The sequence below is a fragment of the Anomaloglossus baeobatrachus genome, chromosome 5, assembly GCF_048569485.1.
Source record: "Anomaloglossus baeobatrachus isolate aAnoBae1 chromosome 5, aAnoBae1.hap1, whole genome shotgun sequence".
NCBI classification, from domain to species: domain Eukaryota; kingdom Metazoa; phylum Chordata; class Amphibia; order Anura; family Aromobatidae; genus Anomaloglossus; species Anomaloglossus baeobatrachus.
In genome coordinates this window covers 223,507,784-223,531,809 of record NC_134357.1, presented here as the reverse complement: position 1 = coordinate 223,531,809, position 24,026 = coordinate 223,507,784, and the positions used below count along the sequence as shown (strand labels likewise).

Here is a 24,026-nt window from a genome sequence, read left to right as displayed (position 1 = left end):
TTTGTGGCACTCGGCTTTCCCTACACTGCACATGCCTATTCTACACTTTCGCTCTCCTATCTATCTCAACTACCTTTCATTAAACCCCTAGCTAAGCTGTCTAGCTGCCCCACCGGGAGCCCTGGTGGCAGCACCTTCCCTAACGTTTCAAATTCAGAAAATGGCACCAACGCCACTTGTCCGCAATTTATATGCAAAGTTACAAAAATATGTACAGCTACACTTTGAAAAGCTAAAATATGTAAACATGAAATATAGTAATTTTGTCATTGCTTACTCATATTGGAAAAAATGAGATAATTAGTTTACAAATTGGCCAATTTGTGTAAGCCTGACATCCAACGACAAGGTCTACCTCTATTTGTCGGGACCCTATCCTAATATGCCTCTATCCAGGTTAAAAAACCTACAATCAATGGGCAAGTAGGATCGAGCTAAATGAACATGGTCTAACTGAAGGGCGGAGTGCTCTGTCAAAAAGGATACTAATATAAAAAGACTGACCACCCAGTACATCCACTAGGTGTGAACAGGTGCACACTGAAAATTCAACAAAGTTACAAAAATATATACAGCGGCACTCTTAAAAGCTAAAATATGTAAACATGAAATATAGGAATTTTGACACTGCATTTTTTGGCACAATTAATAGCCGCCGGGTATATCTGGCTTGACCCAAATCCCCACCCCCACCACTCATTAAAGACATCCCCTCCAATCCATCATACAGCATCACAATCCTATACAAATGCATAACGTTATTAAAAAAATTAAAAAAAAAAAATGTAAACGCGATCGAACAAAACCGAACATTACCAACTTTTGAGAAAAGGGCGAGGGGTTACCGAGCCCGAATAAAAAAGCAAAGGATCCTACCAAATTTGAAATTGGTAAATCTTTATCAAATAGGTTTACTCATCTCTAGTTGAAACCTCTATGGTCGATACATGGCCAAAGAGACCCCTCCTTTTTCTTTACGGCCGGCTTCACACTTGCAATTAACTCGCACGAGTGCTATGCGAGAAAATCTCGCATTGCACTCGGACAAATGTTAATCAATGAGGCAGCTCCCATCTGCTATTTTTTACTCACTCCAAATCGGACTGAGAAAAAAATCACAGCATGCTGCGTTTTGGTGAGTTTCTTGCGCGAGTCTCTTCAATGCAAGTCTATGGGTACGTTAAAAAAAACGGATGTCACACGGACGGCACATACACCATCCTAGTGACATCCGTTTTTCTCAATAGGTTTCTAGCAAGTAGCAGAGAACACTGTAAATGCTCCTGTACATAACAGTACATAAATAGCAGCTGCTGAGGGTAAAAACTGATTGCACACTGACAGGACATGAAATGTTAGAAGAAATCGTCCGACTTTCTGGCATGAGAATCGGACCGATTTTACACTCACAATTGTGATTCCAGCCTACAAAGAAGACTCCAGCTCCGGACAGTGAGGACTTTTGGATGAATCCCATTATCAGATTCTCCTTCACTTTATTCGGACATGGCTTGGGTCTCAGCCTGAAACTGAGGATGGTGGAGTGGAATGGAATGTGTGATAGAGTGGAATTGGGAAGGAGATCAATAGGACAGCCAGATTGCCTGTGTGGTGGCAGGGTCTCAGCCTCCTTTTTGTCCAAGATGTCCGCATAGGCCCAGTAAGAAGATGTCAGCTCAGGGTCTCACAGGTGGCCAAGAGCTTGCATGGAAATTAAACAACTTTCATAGCAGGAGTGACCCCACTTGATTACCTCTCCGTATGTGCAATCCAACACTGGTTGATGCTTCCGAAGTCATGGCAAGCAAAGTAAAAGTGGATGCGACATTACTGGTAACACATGGAAGGCAATCATCTCCATATGCAGCATTTCCCCCTGAAGGACAACTTGCTTGGTGACTAGCTAGATAGCCTCAGACAGGGGATTTCCATCCACAGAAGACACAGCAATGGGAGTTTGCAGCTGAAAGATGGGAATCAGATACCGATCCACAATGGCCTGCTGTATGAAATTCCCAGTGGAAGCAGTCCAGTACAGCCGTTTCAGAGAATCAGGTGTCTGCACTTGTTATGGACACAGTTATATATAGTGATGGAGAGGACTTGCTCTCACCTAAGGTGGCCTCTCCTACTCACCCTATGCTGGAAAGTTTCTCAATTTCTGCGGACATAAGCAGATCATGTGCATATGATTTCTGCAGTAGAATAACCCCTCACTGGTGCAACGGATCTCACGATGTCAATTAGCCGAATACACTTGATCTACCTCCATGGTCTCGGAAGGAGTCACAAAAGCTACAAGTAGCAGCATGATGGGCCTCTGGAATGAAGAAGCCAGGTGCAATGACCTCTTCTCTAGGTTTGCCTCTCTGGATTGCTCTTGGAACCGAAGGTCGATGTGGATAGCTAGGTCATCCAGACAAGATGGCACAACCCGATCAGCCAGCTCATCCTTTATCATTTCAGACAATCCTTCCCAGAATATAGCCACCTGTGCCTCGTTATTCCAGGGCACAGTTTGGAGGACAGGATGTGGAAAGGGACATCATAATGACCTATGTTGAGACTCCCTTGGCGGAGTCTGAGCAGCAAATATGCAGCCGAAGAAACTCGTCCCGCCTCGTCAAATGCTTTGCGGAACATCTCCAAGAAGACTAGCAGGTTATGGGTGATTGGATCATTTCTCTCCCACAGTGGGTTCATCCAAGCCAGGGCTTTGCCACTTAGGTGTGACATCATAACAGCCACTTTGGCTAAGTCTGAGAACAGATGAGGCAACAGTTCAAAGTGCAAGGAGCACTAGTTTATGAAGTCACTGCATATTCAGAGGTCACCGTCAAATTTTGGAGTGGGTTACAGACGAAGACTGGGGTGGGGAGCTGGGTTTGTTGGTGGAGAAGGAACCGCTGTCAGTACCGCATTTGACAGAGACAAGAGACATGGCTAGAAAGCTGGTATCCAGTGACCAAAGAGGAGTCTGCATCCGACCCTGTTATTCACGCTGCCGGACCACCTCTTGTTGCAGGCCATTGAATTGAGTGCCACTGGAACCAGCGGGATTCATGGCCGGGGCAAACTGTAATGCTCTTGGGACGAGCAAAGGGTTAGGGGATCCACTGGTCTGAAGATACCGATCAGTGGCCTGGGAGAGAAAACTAGAATGGCTACCAAAACTTCACTAAAGCCACAGGAGGTGGCGATAGACACATGCTCTCTAGTTGTAGAAGCAGCAGCGTATCTCATAAGATTGGCTGGTGTGGATAATTGCAGCAGCGGATATTGTAGGAGCGGCCAGAGATGATACGTGCAGTAGATTATATAGGAACAGCCAGTGTGGGTAGTTGCAGCAGCATACTTGATATGGATTGAAACATATACAGGAGTCAGCAACAGCACACAACACAATAACAGCAACTCAAAGGACCTGAGACCTAGTAACATATAGAACTCATGGGCCAGGCACCTCCCTTAAGAAGAAGGTGCCTTAAAAAAAACTGTTGACTTTCAGAATTGTTGAGAGGTGTACTGATCCTTTAAGAAGAGGGGCCTGTCAGAGTGCACCCTAAGGGCAGTCCCGAGACCTGAGTGGTGTGCGCAGGCCTCAGGAGGCAGCAGCAGGAATCAGAGATAGAGCAGACACCACTGGGCAGCTGGGAAGGTAAGAGTGCCAATGTCCCCATGAGGGAAGGGAGCAAAACAGCGTGGGGACAATGGTACAGGCATTACACACTCACAGGGACAATTGCATGGGCAGCGCTTCTGTTCTCACATAATTACCAGGACGTACTGGTACTTGCAAGGTCGGCAAGTCCTCGACAAGCAGGCCGTACCTAGTATGTGCAAAGTTGTGAAGGGGTTAAACCCTTCACGACATGGCTATTTTCCATTTTTATTGTTTAGTTTTTTTCCTCCACTTCTTCCAAAAGTCATAACATTTTTTATTTTTACTTCAATATAGCCATTTGAGGACATTTTATTTGCAGGAAGAGTTGTACTCTTGAATGAGTCTATTCATTTGACTATATAGTGTACTGGAAAATGGGAAAAAAAATTCCAAGTTCAGTGAAATTGAAATAAGTGCAGTTCCACAATTGTTTTCAATATTTTATTTGCCACAATCACTGTATGGTAAAGTTGACCTGACAATATGATTATACAGGTCATAGATACCAAGCATGTATAATTTTATTTTTCAATTTAAGTGGTGAACAAAAAAAATCAGAAATTTGTAAAAATTTAAAATTTTGCTTTTGGCACCATTTTCCAAGACAGTAGGAACCTGCTATTTAGGATAAAATCACCTGTGGCAAGTGGGGGGAGGGGTGCAGAGTCAGAAGGTATAACCCTCTTGAATATAGACAAAAAGACTGACGGCACTCACCAAACTGCAATATTTTTGTCTATATTCAAGAGGGTCATACCTTCTGACTGTGCACCCCTCCCCCATTTGCCACAGGTGATTTTATCCTATATAGCAGGTTCCTACTTGACCATACATAGGTGTTTTTTTGACCCAGAGAGAGGCTTCAACATAGAGTAGGTACCCAGTTACGAGATATGCCGTGACGTGGCAACTGGTCAGATATACAGTACTGTTATGGACAAGATTATGAACTATTATGAGTATTAAGAGTTATATGAAGATATCCAAAAACCAGGATTTAAGATAGTGCTTGAACTGTGTACCACACCTATATCTGCATTCAGACATCATAAGACTCATGAGACAGTCTGGACTTTCATGTGACAAGTGAATCATGCTGACATAGCTTAATATAAATGAGAAAGCACATATACAGAATAAGCTATTTTACGGTATACCCAATAGGAGACGTGTTATGTATTCTTGGCTCCTAGCCAACTGATTCCTTTAAATGTGTTTTAACTTCCGCAATAAAAGTAGTCATATTTTCTATGCAGATCTGTGTACATTTCTCTGATCTGTATGGAAGAATAGTATGCATGCTACTAACAAATGACTCATGATTTGGATGCAGACAGAGTTAAGGTAGATGCATAATTAGATTGCATCACTGTAAATTTATGGCCCCCTTAACAAATGGCGCCCGAACGTACCTTAGGACGGAACATCTGGATGACAGACGGCCATGCTGACACCTTGATTTGAAAAGGCAACTACACGAGCGGGGAGAATGCGCAGCTCCAGAGGTGAGAACATTTCTCTTATCTCACCTCACAGACCTCATGTGTGTACTTGCATTTCGAAAGGGGGGGTTGGGCTGTCCCAGTCTAGACACCTAATGACTGCGATCTCGAATGAGATAAACGTCCTAAGTGAACCCACCAAGGTCATTTTTTATCTTAATCCATCTGCATTATGTTAAATGTAATGTGTTTTGTTTTTTTGTCTGTCCTGTGGAAAAAGCATAAGTTTCAAGTTTCATTTTCCTGGAGTTAGCGTTAAAATGAGGAAGTTGTTATATACGCTGACTTCTGGTATGATCCAGGTTATATGGTTATATGTGTAAGTGTGTAATGCAGATGAGTTCAGACACCCGCATGGTATATCTAGTGTCTTTATTCTTATGTCAATCAATGTTTTGGTTCATTATTTTGACTGTCTGGAAGATGGAAAAGAATATAGCATACCTGTTCGTGGAAAACAGGAAGTTCTGTGCTCCGCTGGCGTTAGAGCAAAAATGAGGAAGTGTTCACGGTATAATTGCAGCTGTTTCTTTGAGTGAAGAGAAAAAAAAAAGGGAACTTGTACTTTGTAGAATTTATTTTGTGTGGCAGAAGGTATACTGCCATATACACCAATGGGGGACGTGTTTGATCAATAATTGATGATTGATAAGGCCTTGGACCTGGTCTTCAGGGATAGAAGATTTGAAAGGGGGGGTTTCTATGGACAGGTACAGTGTTCTGAAAAGAAGGTGAGGAAGCCCTGACTGTTACCTGGTACGGTTTTCCTGCTAAGCAGTGAGTTGAACGTTGTATGCGTACTCATTGGTCTTTTTTAGTGGATGTCAATATATTCTATTACCTAGGATTGCGAATACATTGGGGAGAATCCTTAACCTTGGCCTTAATCAGAGTCATTGAGTCTTGGATGGACCGTCCTCATGAGGTGTATGTAGTGTGAACAGATTTTACTAGTACTTGAGATATTGTTATGTCACTGCCGGAGTCTGCTCCAGCGACTTCTGCTCCGATCGCCAGGCGACGCCGTGTCCCTGCAGTGGATGGTGCTGGTAATGGGAGAGGAGTTGATGCCAGCGGCAGCGGTGGGCACAGGCTCCGATCATCCACTGGGCTGGGTTATCTTGGGATCTGCAGTACCGCTGGCTGACTGTGGGTGGCGTGTGTCTTCCAGCTGAAGTTGCCAGCGTTCAGCTACAGCCAATGGGAATACACCACACCCTAGTTATTCCCCCTCCTGTCACATGACCACTGTCAGAGATAGTTCTGATTTCCTGGCTCCCGGTCCGCCCTATTCTGTTTTGTGATTCCTGTGTGCTGACTTCTGCGTGTTTTCTGACTACCCTTCTGCCTGCTGTTTTTGTACCTCGCTGCCCGATCTGGATTTGACCTCTGCTCCGTTTTCTGATTACGTTGTTGTCTGCCGATTCTGTCCCTGTTCTGCTATTCCTGGTTTGACCCTGCCTGACGACTACTCTCATCGGACTGCAGCCTTCCACAGGTAGTGATCTCCAGGGCCCTGTGTAATTCCAAATCCCTGTATAGGGGTTAAAGGGTTTCAGGATTCTGGGGATCCTGCTTGGTGAGTGGCTTCCCTCTAGTCTGTCCATTACATCCCCCTGAGTCTGTTGATCCAGGCAGGCGTTACAGATATCAACAACAGCTGGCGTATAGTAAGGGTGAGTGTAATTTCTTACCACCCACGTGACACTGGTTTGACATGTGCTCTAGTTCTTCCTGGAAGTGGTAGATGAACCTGTTGTGTTATTGTTGTGCACTGAGATAGAATCTAGACATTTGTATGTATAATGTATGCAGTTTCTAGTGTAGAACACCGTAGAAATGTTGAAATTGAAAAAAGAGAAGTGTTAGTTTTCTATTTGAAAATCTGTGAATGAGGTCAAATTAGACCAGCAAGTTTAAGATGAAGGAATCTGTAAGTGACAGAAGGTGAGACGCATGTTGATAAAGAAAATAGAGAATTCTTCCATTGGGGGGGATTAGATGAGAATTGATTGAAGGTACAGGATGTGATATTGAACGTTAACGAAAGTGAAAGTATTGAGATGATTTGAAGAAATGTAATTCTGAATCTAGTAATTACACTATGTGTATTTTACCTGTCTGTGAAAATGGCTTCTCCAGGCCCATTATTAGAAGCAACGCCCTCCATCCTATAAGCTGTCCCATAGGTTGGACTTGTGTACTGTGTGTGGAGCACTGCGTCCACGTAAGCCCACCCCATTATTTCCTGTCCTAAATGTAGATTTCTTTCTTACTCTGTATTTTGCCCAGCCATTGGGTGTGGTATGGTATGGGGATATTATGTCAGGGTCTGACAGGAGATAGGGATATGCTGGAGGCTCGACCCTGACCACCATTAGGTCTACCGTCAAGAGGAGGGAGAGCACAGGATCCCTAGTCACAGGGTCAGCACAGGGGTCCCTATATAATCCATATTCCCAGTGACAGATGGAAAACCTGGTGAATGTAGATGGCCCGTCCCCTGTCCCTCCCTCTCAGGCCTCTTCAGACGCCATTTTTGGCCAACACCTACTTCCTTTTAGCGGTCATTTTATCCCAGTCACTACATAGTTCCTCTTTTGACGCCATTTTAGTCTAGCCAACACCCAGTTCCCTATTTTTGCTTTCAGCCGCCATCTTAGGACCCAAAGCTACTGCTCTGTTTATTGCTGATGCAGCAGAGGCTGCAGGGGAGGGACCTGAAATCCACACTACATTTTTGGTCATATATGCAGTTGTGCCCCATTGTGTTCCCACTAATGAGCCTTAGAAAAAGGACATTGCAGATAGTCCTGTGGAAACTTTTTCCCTTCACTTTTGCATATTTGTTTTTACTGTACCTAGTATACAATTTATTAGACCATATACCGTAGACTACTCACTATTAGTGCTGGTGGACAGTGAATATTTTCCTGCCTATGGCAGTTGCTTCTCAGCCTAGTTTTGAGATAATCTCGCTTGTATGTTATCCTGCCTGGTATCTTGCACAAGAGTTCCCTGATGTAGTGTGTGGAGGTTCGTGTGGTCCAAAGGGAATTTTGATCATCAGGAGTTGGCATATATTAGGGTTTTTGTTGGCAGCACCCAGTGATCCTTTGTGTCTTAGTTAGCAGGGTCTGTCAGGAGATACGGATACGCTGGAGGCTCGCCCTGACTACCATACGTCTACCGTTGGGATGAGGGAGAGTGCAGGGTCCCCAGTTACAGGGTCAGCACAAGAGAGGTAGAGTAGGCACGCTCCATGACTATTTCTAGTTGCGTATATGTAGTCGGGGGGGTGCTGCTTGCTACTTACCAAACACTCTTGTGCTCTTTTTTGCCCCGGGGTTTTAGGGGATCTTAGTTTTTAGAATTTCAGTGTTCTCCTGACCCCAATTTACACCCATTGCTCTTTCTTACAAACCTGGGTATAGTCCTTTGTATCAGGTCTCCGAGAGCCCATATGCAAACAACTATAGCTGGTAACTCCTGATTACAGAGTGAAGGACCAAGACACCCTCTTACAAGTGGCAAGGCGTATGGAGATGAATCTAACAGCTTACAAGATCACCCTACATACAGATGTGTTGCATTTACAGTCACCTGAAGAGTATCATCACGTCATCTCCAGCCCAGAAGTCATTCTGCCTGTTTGCCATGGAGGAAGACAGAAGCCCTTTGGATACAGCTCAGCCAGATTGGATCTAGTTGTCCGAGAAACACCAACCTAAAGCACCAGTTGAAGATCAATGCTCCGTATGACATCACTGCTCCCTGACAAAGTCACCATCTCCAGATGTGTGGTCCTTAATCCTGCTACACTTCTCCCTCTTCCAAGGGGGGAGTGTCCTACCTCTGACACCTTGGTGGAAGAGGTAGTCGACTCTGGCATAGCTGAGGCAGGAAACCTCTGGATTCGATACAATGACGGTTACACCTTTAGACCCTGACTTAACCCCTTTGCGGATGGATCAAGATGTGCATCAAGAAGGCGGTTCCTAACGGGTATGGTGGTGGTAGCAGAAGACGCTGTGCTAATACAGCAGTCGCTACCCGCATTTCTGTCTGCAAAAGAAGCAGAGGTATGTGCTCTCACTGAAGCCTGGAAGATGGCAGCCAACATCTACTCTGTATGGAAGACAAGAGACTTGATCACGGCCAATGGAACTGAACACCACCATGAGGCCATAGAAGAACTGATGGAAGCTTTGCTATTGCCAGGCAGAGTCACGGTGAGCAGGGTTGAGGCCTACATTGGAGAAGTCAAGGGAAGCAGTAAGAAATGCCCTCGCTGACAGAACATCCATAGAAACCCCAAGACCACTTACCAAAGAAACAGTCAGTCAATCTGTGCTTTTTAAATGACCCCAATGTGAATAAGAAAGGAAAGATGGAAAGTCTTGAGAAAACATTGTCCTGACCCTACAAGAGCAAGTCTCAGAAGAAGAAGAGGACTGAGATAGGGTGCTGCTGTGGGCTCCCGGAGACCATAGGAAGTGGCTAGTGACCTGCTTTTACTGCCAGCCAAAGAGAAATGGCAGGCCTTTGACACAGAACTGACCCTACACACCCCATACCAGCCACAGAATAGAGGGAGAGTTGGGGCAGTGTAGAAAGCAAGGGCATGAGAGTCTTCCCCTTGCATTGATCAGTGTCAGACACACCCCAGCAGGGACCACTAAGTTGAGACCCTATGAAATTCTGTTTAGCAGTACCCCCAGATACTTTAACTAAACTTGTTGTTTGATTAACTAAACATTTGCCTAATATACGTTCTTGAGTTTTCTCCTCCAGATCCAACCAGATCTAGATCTTTCTCTCTCTTTTTCTCTCTCTCATCCTCTTTTTCTCTCTCTCTTTCTCTCTTCTCAATCTTGCTCTCTCTTCTTTCTCTCTTCCTCTCTCAGGAAAGACTTTGGCTATCTCCAAAGGGGGGAATATTATGAACAAGATTATGAATTATTATGAGTATTAAAAGTTATATGAAGATATCCAAAAAACAGGATTTAAGATAGTGCTTGAACTGTGTACCACACCTATATCTGCATTCAGACATCATAAGACTCAGACAGTCTGGACTTTCATGTGACAAGTGAATCATGCTGACATAGCTTAATATAAATGAGGAAGCACATATACAGAATAAGCTATTTAACGATTTACCCAATAGGAGACGTGTTACGTATTCTTGGCTCCTAGCCAACTGATTCCTTTAAATGTGTCTTAACTTCCGCAATAAAAGTAGTCATATTTTCTATGCAAATCCGTGTACATTTCTCTGGTCTGTATGGAAGAATAGTATGCATGCTACTAACAAATGACTCATGATTTGGATGCAGACGGGGTTAAGGTAGATACATAATTAGATTGCATCACTGTAAATTTATGGCCCCCTTAACAGTACAAATGGCCGTTTCTATATGCTAAATATCTCATTTTTCTTAGATTTCCCTTAGCAGTAATGCAGGTCTATATTCACACATTCATAGTGTTCATGCATAGTTCACATTCCAGTTTTGGTGAGTGCAGTCAGTCTTTTTGTCTATATTCAAGAAAATCATACCTTCTGACTGTGCACCTCTCCCCCACTTGCCACAGGTGATTTTATCCTATATAGCAAGTGCCTACTTGCCCATACACAGGAGGTTTTTTGACCCAGAGAGAGGCTTCAACATAGAGTAGGTACCCAGTTACGAGATATGCCGTGACGTGGCAACTGGGCAGATATTCAAATGGCCGTTTCTATATGCTAAATAGCTCATTTTTCTTAGATTTCCCTTAGCAGTAATGCAGGTCTATATTCACACATTCATAGTGTTTATACTTCAGCATTTCAGAGTGTAAACTGTCTTTTTGTGTATTTTATGTCGTGTTCAGTTATACACCTGTTCACATTGCAGTTTGGTGAGTGCTATCAGTCTTTTTGTTCTTTCATTCACAGACCCTGTGGGTCTATATGGTGGCGTGGTGTAAAAATAAATAAAAAAAAATAAATAGCTGTAGGGTCCCTTCATATCATGATACTCAGCACAGATAAATCATATGGATGCAGTCCCCAGCCATGCGCGTTATCTTGGCCATGAATCAAAATAAGAGGAACCAAATGTGGCTTATCTTTTTAAATATTTAAATTAATAATTTAAAATAACGGAATGCCGCCCTCCCCAATTTTTATACCCAGCCATAATAAAGCCTCACAGCTGGGGACTGGTAGTCTCAGGCTGGGGAAGATCCATGCTTAGTGGGTCCCCCAGCCTAAAAATAGAAACCTGCAGCCACCCCGGATTGTCGCATCCATTAGATGTGACAATCCTGCAACTTTACCTGGCTCTTCCTGATTGCCCTGGTGCGATGGCAATCAGGGTAATTTAAGGGGTTAATGGCATCGATGAGAACTCCCATTAGTAATCTATAAATGAAAAGAAATAAAATACAAACACTGAAAAAATCCTTTATTTGAAATAAAATACAAAAAATAACCTCCAAAATAATCTTTCACTCCTTTATTAACCCCCAAAACACCCAGTTCCAACGTAATCCACATGAGGTCCCACGATGATTCCAGTTCTGCTACATCTGAAGTGATAGCTGTGAGCTTCAGGCAGAGATTAAGCCAAGCGATGAGTGGTGACTTCACTCAGAATATTTGTGGTCTATCATCTCCTGGCAGAAGACCGCGTTTTTTTGCAAAGAGATGCAGATTTAGTGCTGACATTTTTACACCATATTCCTGTACCCAATCTACACTTCTTTGCAAAAAAAAAAAAAATGCATCAAAATCAATTGTGGTATGATGTGGTACTGATGCAATTTTTTGCCAGGAGGTGTAGATTGGGTGCAGGAATATGCTGTAAAAATTTCAGCACCAAATCTGCCTCTCTTCGCCAAAAAATGCAGGTTTTCTGCCTGGAGATGCAGGTCTGTGAACTTAGTGACCTCACCTGAGGTGAGGTTACTCAGTTCAGTAAGTTCACCTGAGGTCAGGTTACCTGCGATCACAGGTAGAGTACCGTGGGAAACTCCAGCAGGGACTGCAAATAACCAGAGTGACATCACTGCTCATCACATGGCTCAGTCTCTGCCTGATGCTCGCAGCACTCAGTCATGTTCTATGGCTGTGCGCTGTCACTTGAGAAGTAGCAGGGGTGGAATCACTTTGGGACCTTGAGTGGATTAGTTCGGACCTGGGTGTTTTGGAAATTAAGAAATGGGGGAAAGAGGGTGGAGTTTTTTGTATTTTATTTCCAATAATGGATTTTTTTGGTGTTTGTTTATTTCTTTTCACTTACAGATTAGTAATGAGGGAGTCTCATAGACGCCTCCCATTACTAAATTAGGGCTTAATGGCAGCTGTAAGCGGTCATTAACTCCTTATTTTACTCAGATTGTCACCGCACCAGGGCAATTGGATGAGCTGGGAAAAGTTCCTGGATTGTCGCATCTAATGGATGTGACAATCCTGGGCAGTTGCTATTTTTAGGCTGGGGAGACCAATAACCATGGGTCTCCCCAGCCTGGGAATACCAGCCTCCAGTTATCAGGCTTTATCATGGCTTTGTATCAAAATTGGGGGGAACCACACATCGGTTTTTTTTAATTATTTATTTAAATAATTAAAAACAATAATAAAAAAAAATGCCGCATGCAGTTCCTCTTATTTTAACACACAGCCAAAATAAGCGCACGGCTGGAGGCTGCAGCCTGTAGCAATATGCTTTTTCTGTGCTGGGTATCAAAATATGGCGGGGACCCCACTCTAATTTATTTAATTATTTATTGATTTTTTACACCACAATAGAGATGTAAATAGGGTCTGTGATTGCAAGCAGTCCAACATGCTGTCACACAGGGTGGGGATGCCTCTGACTGCACCCAATCACAGATGCCAGGTCTGCCAGTGGGCAGGGAAAGCAGTAAATAGCAGTAAAAAGTATAGCGCGCCTGCTTTATACTTATTTTCTTTATCTTTCCTTCATTTATTTTATTACCTGGGTTGTCGGACCTGGATCCTTATCTGGCGTTCCCTGAGAACTCCATGTCCGGCACTCGGGTACTCTTGAAACCGCGTAGATCCGGACTTTTACAGTCTGTGTCCGCCCATCACTACTAATGAGACAAGAATGGACCAATAATCAGGATTTGGTCTAGAAGTTGATATCCTGCTGTCAGAACGACATGCAGAAGTTTGGAGAAATAAGTCAGCACTGCAAATATTGTGTCTTTACATAAAGTTGATGTATTTTCCAATAAAAGTGTAAAAACTTACGAAATGCTGATAATTGCTGTGAGGAAAGAGTTAACTTTTTACTGGTTAGAAAAGTCATGGACTCTCATTCTCCTTGCAAAGAAAACAACCAAGAATTGTTTACCTAACAGACTGAGACATTTTCAAGGACTCATTGTTTTGGCTTAAAGATAGTGAAGAACACTGCTGACACAAACAGTTTTTTTTTGCTTTTAGAATAAAAGTCATCATGTTAATTTCTCTTGTCAGGAACATGTAATGCACGCCTATAATGAATGTAGACTAATGAATATGTATGTTACATAGTTATGCCCTAATTAGTTTTGTATAACCCTGTGTAAAGAAAGTGAAGAACACTGCTGACACAAACAGTTTTTTTTTGCTTTTAGAATAAAAGTCATGATGTTAATTTCTCTTGTCAGGAACATGTAATCCACGCCTATAATGAAAGTAGACTAATGAATATGTACCAAACAGGGACCCGTTTCCCAGGACGCGGTGGATCGTCTTGCCAAACCGTGGAGTAGGTGGCCAGATGTGGGGACCAGAAATACCTGGCCAGGTAAGAGTTGAATGCTTTATGCTCTTTGCTCTGCTCCCCATCTCTGTTCTCTTCCCTCCTCAACGTGCAAGAGGTACACTGTGAGTAGATACTGGGTAATTGGCGGGTCACTACTGAACTCTGAGAGAACTTTTGCCAGCAGATGTTTTCTGTGTCCTTGTCTGTTTGTTTGTCTGCTTCTCTGTGCTTTGCCTTTGTTGCCCGTCCAAGATCAGAGGAGTTGGTAACATCTGGTTCCTCCAGGCTAAAACGGTGTGCCCAGGGTCAGACCGGTCACCTTTGGGTTACGGGCGAGTGCAGTGGGACCAGTGCCAGTGCTAAAACCACCTTGGGACGAACCAGATAACCAACTCCATTGGCCCTCACGTCAGTGAGTGTTGCTAAGGGAACAGTGTGTCTGCTCTGTCAAATAGATGTGATATTCACTGCCTTAGCGTTAGGTGGCCCTGTTTGCCATTGCCATCGGATATAGAGTGTACCTCTGGTACAAGAAGGGTAACGCAGCACCATTCAACATACTCTGCCCCCTCTGAACAAAGTTAGGACACCACCTTTCAGTAGGAATACAGATCAAGAGTCAGTCTCTGGGTACTTCCAGGATAGGTGGTTCTAGACCTCACCTTAGGTAGGAATACAAATAAGGAGTTAGTCTCTGAGTATTTCCAGGATAGGTAGGTCTAGTCCAAGGGACGTTCAAGGGTCTAAAAGCTGAAGAAGATAGATGAAGAATGGGTCAAGGAATATCAAAAGACAGAGCTGGATGCACCCTGCAGCACCTCATTACATGTTATCATGGCAAAAGAACAGCCAGTCAGTCTAAGGAAGTTTTCAAGACATTTGCAATTTAAGATTTTATTGATTTTTCAAAGGAATACAAAATTAGAACACACATCCATGTTGTAACAAATGGTGCGAATCAAAAGTCAATGCGACACCAAGCCTTTGCAGGCTTCGTAATATTCTATGGATGGCAGCAATGGTACATAAATACTCATTTAAAACCTTAGATAATGATAAAACAAGAAGAAGAGGTTATAGCAAGTGAAGGTCATAGGATCCAGAGAAAGAGGGGTAATCCAGAAGAAGGAGAGGAGAGATAGAAAGCAGAATGAGAGCAGAGTGAAGCGACCGGGACTAATACATTGTCTGTTGAGCTAAGATTTGTCGAAAGGGTGGCGTAAGCTGTCTGAAAGAGAAAAAGCCAGAGTGCCCCCATTCCGGAGATTAAATTAGTTCAAGAAATTTTTTACTAGACAGGAAAGATTCCCACTGGAACCATTTAGTGGCTGTCTCCACCGTCTGCCCTCGTGACTGGGCCATCACCATTTCCATGCGGTGAATCACATTTACCTCTGTTACCCACTCATCCAACGTCGGAGGGTTAGAATCTTTCCAGCGCCGAGGGATCACTGTCTTGGCAGCCAGAAGAAGGTGGCCCAAGATAGATTTCTTAAAAACCCTTTCCGATACGTTAAAGATATACAGTAAAACTGCGTCCGGGCGACTGGGGACTACGATCCCTGTGGCCCCCTGTATGGCTGCCAGTACTTTGTTCCAAAAGACCGACAGGCTCGGGCAGTGCCACCAGATGTTAGACATGGTGCCTCCTTGGGCTCCACATCGCCAGCAAGTATCAGGTATTTCGGGACACCATGCATGAAGGGACGCCGGGAACCTGTACCACCTGGAGAGTATTTTATAGCTGGTTTCTTGCATCCTAGTGGCAACCACGGATCTGTGGGTCAAGCGGAAACAACGCTCCCACTGATTCCCGGGAATCGTTTGATTAAGCTCTGACTCCCATGCTTTACAGAAGCTAGGAGGCGACACCTCTACTGCACTCGTCATAATCTTGTACACCCTTGATATTGCGTGGCGCGTATCAGAGGACCCAGTGCAAAGGTTTTCAAAGGGAGTTTGGGGCGAGGGGTGGGCCATGACAGTGTCTTGAGGTCAGGAAGTGTTTGAGTTGGGCATATTCAAAATGGAATTGCAGTTTGAAATTCCGGCTCTCTACTATCTCCTGAAGTGGGAGGAGGGACCCCCCCAGGGTCACCCGATTTAGTCTCAAAGGATTCACTTTCGTGCTTCCTAGAAAATTGTTGGATGACGCTCCCGGTAAAAACTCCGGGTTATCAGTTAGTGGCATAAGGGAACCTCTAGGCTGGATCATGAGATTGCACGATGACACAGAGTGAACCGTTTTCAATGTTTGTTTAGTGCTATAAGACATCTCAATCTTATGTTTGGTGAGGAGCTGCCAGGTCCAAGGCAGGGTCGGTAATGATAAGGGGCACATATCTTGTGCCAGGCAAACCCAAAGCTTAGAACTAGAATTATGCAAAAGGTCCAGGACCCTGGCGTGGGCGGCTGCCAGGTAGTACCTTCTACAGTCAGGCAGTCCCGTTCCTCCCGCACTCTTAGTCCTAGTTAAGACACTACTCCCTATACGGGAACGCCTTCCAGACCAAAGAAATCGACCGAATATGCGCTGCATCTTGGCCCAATAGGTTGCTGGAACATAGACCGGAACCGTCTGTATCAAATACAGCAATCTCGGCAGAGCCGTCATCCTGAGTGCGCTGATCCTGCCAAACCATGAAAGAGTGCCCCTATGCCACAGAGCCAAATCCCCCTCGAGCCGTGACAGGAAGCTTTGGTAGTTTAATTGAAAGAGCCTGGACAGGTCAGATGGGATCTTGATGCACAAATATCCAATACTACCGTGGGGTGGCCACCTGAAGGGGAAGTTTGGTTTTATAACATTCACAGTTGCTTGGGGTAAAGAGATATTTAGGGCCTCTGATTTATCGAAATTAATTTTAAAATTGGACCACTTGCTAAAACGGTTTAGCTCCATCATTAAGGACGGGAGGGATGTGATGGGATTACATAGATACACAAGGAGATCGTCGGCGAAGGCAGCACACTTATGCTCCCGATTGGCGATCTTGATTCTCTGTATGTCTGGGTTAGCCCGGATGGCCGACAACAAGTGTTCCATAACTAAGACATACAGTAACGGTGACAAGCGGCATCCCTGCCGGGTCGCATTTCGGATGGAGAAGGGTTTGGACAGAGTGCCATTAATCTTAAGGTGAGCAATCGGGGAATGATATAAAGCCATAATTTTAGACGAGAAAACCGGTCCCAGGCCTATGTGGTCCAGGGTCTGAAAGAGCGACTGCCAGGAGACTCTGTTGAAAGCCTTCTCAGCATCCAAAGACAGCAACATCAAGGGAAGGTTTTAAGTATGTGCGTGTTGGATTAAATCCAGGGTTTTTATGGTGTTGTCCCTTGCCTCTCTACCTGGGACAAACCCGACCTGATCGAAGTGGATCAAGTCGGGGAGCAAGGGGCCAAGTCTATTTGCCAAAAGCTTGGCATAAATTTTTAAATCTACATTAAGAAGCGATATCGGTCTAAAACTGCTACACGCCGTGGGGTCTTTTCCGGTCTTATGGAGTAGTGAGATATGAGCCGTGGTGGAATGGGGCGGAAAGGGGACAGATTCCGAAATTGAATTAAAGGAAAGGAGTATTAGAGGCTCTAATTGTTCTGAAAAGGATTTATAAAATTTGGCGGGGAACCCATCGGGGCCAGGACTCTTATTGCCAGGAGTGTCGCGAATCACTGCCAATAAATCCTCCAGTAGAAATGGACTTTCCAGGTTATTAATTACAGAGCTGTCGAGTCATCTAAAAGGTGAGGGTATTGAAGGACACCCATCACTCGACCTGGGGGGCTCGACAGGTAAATTATATAACCTGGAATAATAGTCGTGAAAGGTATTTGAGATGTCCGGGGTGGCATAAAGTAGTTAGTCGCGTGAGTTCTTGATGCAGGGAATGAGGGTATGGGCTCTCTCCTCCCTCAGCGCATTTGCCAACAGTCTGCCGGGTTTATCCTCAAACTCATAAATCCTCCCCTTTCCCACCTGTATTAGACGCTGATATGAGGAATCAAGCAGTTTTTTAACCTAGAACCTAGCTCGTAAGAGGGCTTGTAAATTTGTGGCCGATAAGGCTCGCTTGTGGATGAGCTCCAGTTCAGAAACCCTATGGAGAGCTATTACTATGTCTTGGGCCTTTTCTTTCTTGATTCGGGGCCCGTGCTTAATAAAAATACCTCGTAGGACACATTTCAATGCTTCCCACTTATAAGTGGGGGCTGTGTTATCTACTGAGTGGTCCTCCATGAACCTTGCAATAGAGGTCTGGATATCAGAAACACAAAGCTCATCCAGTAGCAACTACTCATTCAGCCGCCACGACCCTCTAGGAGCCGAAAGAAAGGGGATCCCAATCGTGCAATAAACCGGCGCATGATCTGACCATAGTATGTTATCCATTCCCGTGTGTTGGATCCAAGGGAGCGCACTATGTTGTATTAGTATGTAATCAAGACGACTATAGGAATCCTGAGTGTGGGAATAGAAACTATAGTCTCTGTCCGACGGGTGTTGTATTCTCCAGGTGTTGAACAATTGAATGCGCAGTAAAGCTTTTTTAATACGTTTAATGGTAGTGTATGCAATGCTAGATTTCCCCTTGGAGTTGTCTAAAGTAGGGTCCAGGGTGACATTAAGGTCGCCACATAAAATCACCGTTCCCTGTAGCAAGGGGATCGCGGCGTTGATCAAACGGGAAACAAAACTGTCCTGTTTTTGATTTGGGGCGTATGCGTTAATTATTGTGAAGATATGGGTCCCCACCCTCAGCGAGAGAATAATATATCTTCCAAGACTATCTGTCGTGCACTTTAGGATTTGATGTGGGAGGGATTTATGGATGGCTATCGCCACCCCTTTAGAGCGGGAGTCAGGGTTATCCGAGGACACCCATGTCTGGTAATATTTATTTTTAAGAATAGGGGCATGTCCTTGTTTGAAGTGTGTCTCCTGGAGACACGCTATTCTCACCTTCCGTTTATGAAGATGATACAGTATCTGTGACCTTTTCTCCGGAACATTGAGGCCCCTGGCGTTGAAAGAAGCGATGGTTAGGTCCGCCATCTATAAGAGAATAGGACATGAGAGATATATAAAAGAGGGGATAGAGAGAAGAGAAGACTTGAGGAAGGTAGAATGTAGCGGGAAAAAAAGGAAGAGAGAAAAGAAAACAATAAGAACAACAGGCAAAAAAAGCCTAGCACAACAGACTAAATCCGAACAAACGCTCCTAGGGAACATATCCGCCTCATCTAGGCAGGACAGGGGATCCCGACCTATTTGGGGAAAAAGGATGTCAGACATAACCGAGCAGAGCTCTGTATATACTAAAAAACATTAAGGATAACCATAGACACCGGTAAAAGTAACAAATGCTTATGTAATACGGGCTATGAATAGACTGGAAGGCAATGTGTGGAAGCCAAGTAACTCAAAATACTGTAAAAGGTATAAGTCATACAGGCATATTCAGCTATTAATTTCCTCTATATCGGTTACCGCGGACGACCCGCCCTACGGCCCCGTTCTCCTCTTGGCGGTAACTCCCTGCTGGGCTCAGGAGTAGAGTTGAGCGCGGTTCGCGGTTCGTGGTTCTCCAGTTCTAGGCTCGAGTGATTTTTGGGCTGTTCGAGATCGAACTAGAACTCGAGCTTTTTGCTAAAAGCTCGATAGTTCTAGATACGTTCGAGAACGGTTCTAGCAGCAAAAAGCAGGGCTTTTTACAGCTACAGTGTGCAGGAGCCATCGCTGGCAGCCTGCCAGAAGCTGGTAACCAAGATAAACATCGGGTATCCAAGCAAAGCGCTTTGGTTAGTAACCCGATGTTTATCTTAGTTACGTGCAGGTAGCCCACACTTCCCGCTCAGCTCACTCCGCCCCCTCCTGCCCGCGGCATGTATACATACATATACACACACACACACACTCTCACTCACGCACACCCCCCCCCCTCCCAGCTACAGTGTGCAGGAGCCATCGCTGGCAGCCTGCCACAAGCTGGTAACCAAGATAAACATCGGGTATCCAAGCAAAGCGCTTTGGTTAGTAACCCGATGTTTATCTTAGTTACGTGCAGGAAGCCCACACTTCCCGCTCAGCTCGCTCCGCCCCCTCCTGCCCGCGGCATGTACACATACACACACACACACACACACACACATCCCCCCCCCCCCACCGCTCGGCTTACCTGCGGTGATGAAGTCCCGCCATCCCGACCTCAGCGCTGTCACTGTCCTCCATGGCCGCCGCTTGTCACATCACCTATCGCTTCCGACCCGAGACTGACACTGGCGGTGACGTCACGGACTTCTCGCGATACTTAAGGGGAAGGCGCCGGTCATTGACCTCAGTGACAGGGGCTGTCGGCAGTGCTGGAGATCAGCGCAGGTAATGTACCTCGCTGACAGCAGCACTTGTCATCCCCTGCAGTGACCTGGGCTGACCCATTGATGTTAGCTCAGGTCACTGCACTGCTCTCCCAGCCAATGGGGAACATCCTGCTCTTCATTGACTGGTACAGTGTGGATCGTCATGGCAACCCCTTGGATTACACCAGACCTGGATTTGTTTTTCTTTCTAATAAATTGGTTAAAGAGGGAATGTTTTGGGGAGTGTTTTTTCAAATAAAAATGTGTTTGTCGTCTATTTTTTTTTATTACTGACTGGGTTGGTGATGTCCGGTATCTGATAGACGCCTGACCTCACCAACCCCAGGGCTTGATGCCAGGTGACATTACACATCTGGTATTAACCCCATATATTACTCCGTTTGCCACCGCACCAGGGCGCGGGATGAGCTGGGGCGAAGCACCAGGATTGGCGCATCTAATGGATGCGCCACTTCTGGGGCGGCTGCGGCCTGCTATTTTTAGGCTTGGGAAAGTCCAATAACCATGGACCTCCCTAGTCTGAGAATATCAGGCCCCAGCTGTCTGCTTTACCTTGGCTGGTGATCCAATTTTGGGGGACCCCTACGTGTTTTTTTTTTTTAAATTATTTATTTAATTTAAAATAACAGCGTGGGGTGCCCTCAGTTTTGGATTACCAGCCAAGGTGAGGTTGACAGCTGTGGTCTGCAGGCTGCAGCCGTCTGCTTTACCCTAGCTGGCTACAAAACTAGGGGGAACCCTACGTCATTTTTTTTTTTCATTTTTTTGGCTAAATACAAAGCTAAGCACCCCTTAGTGCCACATGAAAGGCACCAAAGGGTGCTCCACTTTTTCTCCATTTATTCTCCATTTATTCTCCATTTATTCTCCACTTTTTCTCCACTTTCTCTCCACTTTCTCTCCACTTTCTCTCCTCTTAATCTCCTCTTAATCTCCACTTTTTCTCCTCTTAATCTCCACTTTTTCTCCTCTTATGCTCCACTTTTTCTCCACTTTTTCTCCACTTTTTCTCCACTTTTTCTCCACTTTTTCTCCACTTTTTTCTCCACTTTTTCTCCTCTTATGCTCCACTTTTTCTCCACTTTTTCTCCACTTTTTCTCCACTTTTTCTCCACTTTTTCTCCTCTTATGCTCCACTTTTTCTCCTCTTATGCTCCACTTTTTCTCCTCTTATGCTCCACTTTTTCTCCTCTTATGCTCCACTTTTTCTCCACTTTTTTCTCCACTTTTTTCTCCACTTTTTCTCCTCTTATGCTCCACTTTTTCTCCACTTTTTCTCCACTTTTTCTCCTCTTATGCTCCACTTTTTCTCCACTTTTTTCTCCACTTTTTCTCCACTTTTTCTCCTCTTATGCTCCACTTTTTCTCCTCTTATACTCCACTTTTTCTCCACTTTTTCTCCTCTTAATCTCCAGTTTTTCTCCTCTTATGCTCCACTTTTTCTCCACTTTTTCTCCACTTTTTCTCCACTTTTTCTCCTCTTATGCTCCACTTTTTCTCCACTTTTTCTCCACTTTTTCTCCACTTTTTCTCCTCTTATGCTCCACTTTTTCTCCACTTTTTCTCCTCTTATGCTCCACTTTTTCTCCACTTTTTCTCCACTTTTGTCTGAAGCCAACTTGATGGAATTTGATAAAGAGCTAACAAAAGAATGTGAAGATTGGGAGATTGATATTAAGCAAAAGAAAGCCCAAAAATTTAAACGTGATCTAACAGACTATCAAAATGGGGATGTCTTTAGATGGCACCAGAAGAAAAATCTAAAGTCTGGATCAGGAAACCGTTTTGGCTCCCACTCAATTAACGAATCTGCTTCATCTGGTGAAGGCTCTTCTTATTCTTATTCATCTGCTGGGATTCGTGGTGGACAGAGGCCTTTCACCAATAGAATCGAGACTAGAAACTACACCAAGAGGAAGCAACGCCAAGAAGCCTTGAGAAAACCATCTAATCAGATGGATACCCTAAAGGTAATAAACCTCACTGACATAGAATTGACCAATGATCAAATAGATGTACTTCAATTAGGATTGTCCTTTTCGCCGGTGGCGAATTTCGACGTCTTCACTGCCATCAAAGACTTGAATCTATTTAGTCGTAAACTTCTATTTAAGAAGTATTTTGCTAAAAAGGATATGGGTCTATATGCAGACTTATCCAAGGAAGAAATTGAGGCAGTGAGGACGTTGGAATCGCTGTTGGCGGAACAGGAGGAAACCACTATTGGTAATTTTCCGCCATTTATCAAAAAGAAATCCACAACGTTTCCTCCCTTGTCAGCTTGTCCCGTAATTGATATGTTCACGAAATCACGGGGTCTACAACGTAGACGTACTCATGATAATCTCAGCCATAAACAACGTACGGCCCTGAGAGAAATCAAGAATATGAACAGTCTTGTGGTGAAACAGGCTGATAAGGGAGGAAATATAGTCCTTTGGTCAAAGGCGAAGTACGAAACAGAAGCATTCAGACAATTGAATGATACTGTTTGTTATACCAAGCTTGAGGGTAACCCTCTGAAGAAATTTCAGGAAGAACTATATGACATACTCTCTTTGGCATTGGAACGGGGTATTATACCCAAGAACATCTTTGAAGGTCTATTGGTGGAATACCCGATCATCCCAACGATATATTTTCTGCCGAAAATACATAAAAATATTGAATGTCCCCCAGGAAGACCAATAGTCTCTGGAAACAATAGTCTCTGCGAACCTGTGTGTAAATTTTTAGACTATTACCTAAAGCCATTGGTATGTACCCTTCCATCATATATTCAAGACTCTACTGAGTTTTTAAATCGGCTTGAAGGAATTATATTTGAGACCGATATAATCATGGTAACCGCAGACGTAGAGTCATTGTATACGTCAATAACTCATGATGATGGTATTAGAGCCGTAGACTTTTATTTGAGAACCACTACAATGGATGTCCAGCTCATTGATCTCCTCCTGCTTCTATTAGAGTTTGTACTTCATCATAATTTCTTTTTGTTTAAGGACCGCTTCTATCTCCAACAGAGAGGAGTTGCGATGGGGGCGTCTTGTGCGCCCTCATATGCGAACCTCTTTCTTGGATATTGGGAGTGGTCTATAATTTATCCTGACTCGGAGAGTGGCGCAGTCCATATGTGGCTGCGCTTCATCGACGACGTGTTTATGATTTGGCAGGGGGAGACCAATCAGCTGGACATCTTTATGCAACAACTTAATATTAACAACAACAATATTCGTCTCACTTATAATTTCAGTAATGAGAAGATTGACTTTCTGGATGTACGGGTCTTCAAAGGGATGGACGGACAACTTTGCACAGATATCTTCCGCAAGGAAACGGCAGTAAACGCAATTCTAAGCGCAAAATCATCGCATCCCACACAGGTGATTAGTTCGGTTCCAACAGGACAATTTTTAAGAGCTCGGCGTTTATGCTCAAATGATGATCTATTCGAGAAGCAATCTCTTGATCTTGGGAGACGTTTCAGGGCTCGTCACTATCATGAGCGGTCGATACAGACTGCTTATGATAGAGCGAGGAATACTCCACGTGAGGCCTTGTTGAGACATGCAGTCAAAAAGGGCGATGGGGATGTAATTCGGTTTATTACTCCCTATCATGCCCAGTGGAGAGAAATGTCTGGAATAATTAAAAAATATTGGTCGGTGCTTCTTACAGATAATGACCTTGCTAGGGTTTTGACCCCCAGCC

At 44.3% G+C, this 24,026-nt stretch overlaps 1 long non-coding RNA gene across 1 annotated transcript; it reads left to right on the top strand.

The window, feature by feature from the left end:
- Nucleotides 1-5,108: 5,108 nt before the first annotated feature.
- LOC142309877 (uncharacterized) lies at nucleotides 5,109-23,692 on the top strand. The gene is made up of 3 exons (XR_012754025.1): nucleotides 5,109-5,169; nucleotides 13,889-13,973; nucleotides 23,569-23,692. It is a non-coding gene; the product is annotated as an uncharacterized LOC142309877 (long non-coding RNA).
- The last annotated feature ends 334 nt before the right edge of the window (nucleotides 23,693-24,026 follow it).